The 4,254-nt window shown below is 36.0% G+C and overlaps 1 non-coding gene across 1 annotated transcript; it reads right to left on the reverse strand.

Moving 5' to 3' along the window:
* Nucleotides 1-3,434: 3,434 nt before the first annotated feature.
* Nucleotides 3,435-3,541, reverse strand: LOC141716180 (small nucleolar RNA R71). Its single transcript, XR_012572899.1, has one exon. It is a non-coding gene; the product is annotated as a small nucleolar RNA R71 (small nucleolar RNA).
* Between the last annotated feature and the right edge of the window lie 713 nt (nucleotides 3,542-4,254).

The following is a 4,254-nucleotide window of genomic DNA, read 5'->3' on the forward strand; positions in this document are numbered from 1 at the left end:
TGGGCCATTGACTCATCTTCTAATTGCTCCAGCTCTTCCAAGGAATAAAAATCATCACTTGATTGATTTGTAGTAGGAGGATCATATTCTGCTACTAACACATTTTCCTCAACCTTGGAAAACTGTACCATTCTCTCTAACTGTTGAGATTGTTGTTGTTGTTGACCTTCAGCTACAAGTGCAGTAGATGTGCTGACCATTCTATCCTTCCCGTAGACTTCCTTCTGTTGAATCTGCTCCAACTCATAGGTTTTTAACACTCCATAGAGCCTGTCCAAAGAAATCTCACTCAGATCTCTAGCTTCTCTAATGGCAGTGATTCTATGTTCAAGATGAGTTGGCAGTGTTAAAAGGAACTTTTTGTTGACCTCCCTGATTGAATAAAATTTTCCATTGATGTTCAGGTTGTTGATCAACGCATTGTACCTCTCAAACACTTCGGTAATTCCTTCTCCTGGATTTGATTTGAAATGTTCATACTCAGAGGTTAGGATCTCCAACTTGTTCTCCCTAACTTCCTCTGTGCCTTCATTGATCACCTCAATAGTTTCCCACATGTGTTTGGAATTTTTACAGTTCATCACATGTCTGTTCATCAAGGGATCAAGGGAATCAATTAAAATTAATTGAAGGCTGGCATCCAAGGAGGCTTCTTCCTTTTCATCAGGAGTAAAATCTTCAGGATCTTTAGGATAGGTTCTGGCTTTGGTGATCACAACATCATCTACTATCACCTCCGGTTCAATAACCATCAGAGTTTTTATCCCCTTCTTTAACAAGTTTGAATATTTGGGATTTGCCACTTGTAAAAACAAGAGCATCTTCTTCTTCCACATAATATAATTCTCTTTATCAAATTGTGGAATTTTAACGGTTTCAAGTTTTTGTGAAGTCATTATGAATTTTTGAATGAATAAAAATTCAAGAGTTGAAAAATCACAAAAGTCTAGGATCTTGATTTGTTCGTTAATCAGAAGGCTCTGGTACCAATTGTTAGGTCCCAATGAGTTTGTAGAAGGGGGGTTGAATACAAACGGTACCGAATAATCGAATAAATGCGGAATAAAAAATGTGAAACAAAATTCAAGTTAAATAAGAATATTATTAAACTTGAAAGGTGTTACAACAACTGTATCGATTACAAGGAATTAATCTCAAATTAATTATCACAAATTTAGAATAAATTCGACATGAACTTTTTCTATTTTTGCAATAATTAGAATCAAATGCTAAACGTGATTTGAGATTAAGTTCTAGGGATTTTGATCCGCTAGATTGTTACACAAGAACAAGATAAAGATTTCTAGTGGATTGGATTTAACTTTACAATCTAGAAATTGATCTTGAAGTTTTGCAGAGAAGATGAAATATTGTTCTGCTTCTTTTTCTTTTGTTCTCGGGTTCTGTATTGTTGATTGAATAATAATTGAATGAACTGCTTCTGCTTCTTTTAATCAATCAACCGAATAGAATTGAACTGGCAAGACAATCCTGAGCTCAGCAAGACAATCGGTAGGACTATCCTTAGAACTAGCAAGACAATCAGAATGAACTAGCAAGACTTTCGGTATGACAATCAATTGTCATACCGATTTTCATAGTAGTTCAAACAGATTGTTTTTGCTGAAAATAAATAGATTTAAATCCTATAAAAATTCTGGTAAGACAATCCTTTTGAATTAGCATGACTTTCGGTATGACTATTGATTGTCATACCGATTGTCATACTAATACAATCAGTTGTATTGTTGAATTAAAACAGATTTTTAAACTAATTTAAATTCTGAAAATTCTTAATATTAATTCAGAATTAATTAATCAATTAATTTAATTAATCAAATAAATTAATCTTTTGCAGATATAATTTATTTTCTTAATTAAATTATATGACTTAATTAATTAATAGAGAATTAATACTAATCTTGAGCAACATCTATTCTTCTGTATATCTTCTGAAAATCACTGAAATATATGAATCAATTCCACCACTTCAATGTTGACACTCGATGTACTGTCTGGTTCATGAGTGACTAACTTCCGTGACGTTTCTTCATGTCTTGACTTTGACACTTTGATTTTCTTTAGATTAAATCCTTGTAATTAATGATACTCTGACGAGATCTCTGTCACTTGATTAAATCCACGATCTTGATTTATATCACTGAGGCTTGATCAATTTCTTGAACTTCTTCCAGTGAATTAACTCCTCAAGTCTGTAGATGAACCTTGTTTCTGAATCCTCTGACAGATGTTACTTTGCGAGATCTCTCTAACGGTAGATCCACTATTTACTTATTACATTCTTATTTGAGTTGAGTTGAATCCTCGAATATACAAATAGGCTATGACATATAACTTACATATGTGTATGCATGATTCGTAGGTAACTCTAACAGTTTTACTTGCCCTATGTAATCATTATGGATAACTTGTGCTTAAACCGTTATGTTGTCAAATTCGATAGACATATAGGGTCTCAATATAATTGGTGCCTATTCAGCTTCTATCTCTTTTATGGATGTCTGGTAGAATAGTACTCGTGCAACGAAAGTTGGCGTTTATCAGTTTTGTGTTATCTGAGTAGTGTCATCACCATCACATGCTAAGGTTAAGAACAATAAGGCTATTGAATGAAGTATTTAATGAAGTTAGAATCCCATGTTTGTCATATATATTAAATCAACCATTTTTGTTCTCTTAGTTATAATTGTTGGTTTAATATCTTAGTTTAATAAAAACCCAATTTGTTATTTGTCTTAGCATTGAACGATAATCATACATTGTTGCATAGGTGCATAAATTGAATTAACCTAAACCAGTCTCCGTGGGAGCGAATCTGACTTATTTCTTATACTACTTGCGAACGCGTATACTTGCGTGAATATTAGCGCGTGTTTTTGCCCTAACAAGTTTTTAGCGCCGCTGCCGGGGACTCGGTGTTAATTTTTAGTTTAGGTGCTTGTCATCAGTGGTCGTTGAAGTTCACTGACTCAGATTCTTTTACTTTCACGATTTATTTGTTTATGTTTCAGGTACTCATTACAATGGGAGATCCAGCAGCACAATCGAGAGCCTTGATGGATTTTTCTCAACCCAATATCAATGACATTCAATCTAGCATTGTCCGGACAGCTATCACAGCTAATACCTTTGAGATCAAGCCTGGCATAATTCAATGGGTGCAGAATTCAATCCAGTTTGGGGGTTCCCTAACTGAAGATCAAAATATGCACATTAGTGATTTCATTGAAATCTGTGACACCATCAAGTTCAACGGTGTTTCTGAAGATGCTGTGAAGCTGAGACTGTTCGCATTCTCTCTGAGGGACAAGGTTAAGAGCTGGTTACACTCTCTACCAGCTGGTTCGATTACTACTTGGGAAGATCTTGCTCATAAGTTTCTTACTAAATTCTTCCCTATGGCGAAGATAGCTGCAATCAGGTATGCTCTTACTTAATTTATGCAGCAATCAGGAGAATCTTTATATGAAGCTTGGGAGCGCTACAAGGAGATGCTTAGGAAGTGTCCTCATCATGGAATGCCTGATTGGATGATCATCAGTTGTTTTTACAATGGGTTAGGAGCACAGTCCAGACCCATGCTCGATGCAGCAGCAGTGGAACAATATGGGCAAAGAGCTATGAGGAAGCTTATGATCTAATTGAACTGATGGCTGCTAATGAATATCAGTATCCAACCCAGAGATGTCCACAGAGCAAGGTAGCAGGAGTTCTTGAAGGGGATACATTTACGGCTATCACTGCTCAACTAAAGGCGTTGTCTATGAAGATCGATTCTCTGGCTAACTATGGTGTTAATCAGATAATCAGTGTTTGTGAGCTGTGTGCAGGTCCCCATGCGACCGAGCAATGCGCTATATCTAATGATTCAGCTGAGTTTGTGAGCAACTTTCAGAGATCGCAGCAACCAGTTCATGCCACTTATTATCCTGAAAACTGGAATCATCCTAACTTCAGCTGGAACAACAATCAGAATGCGATGCAACAGCCGTTCCAGCAGTTTGGAAATAAGCTATTCAACCCTCCTGGTTTTCAGCAACAAATTGCACCAAAACAACAACTCCAAATTCAACAACAAAATCATGATGCAGGTATATCTTCGAATGAAAAATCTGAATTGGAGGAGTTGAGGCTTATGTGCAAAAACCAGGCTCTTATATGCCAAAGCCAGGCTATTTCTATCAAGATTCTGGAGAACCAAATAGGGCAAATTGCTAATGCCTTATTGAATCG

Source organism: Apium graveolens, chromosome 3, assembly GCF_009905375.1.
Source record: "Apium graveolens cultivar Ventura chromosome 3, ASM990537v1, whole genome shotgun sequence".
NCBI classification, from domain to species: Eukaryota; Viridiplantae; Streptophyta; class Magnoliopsida; order Apiales; family Apiaceae; genus Apium; species Apium graveolens.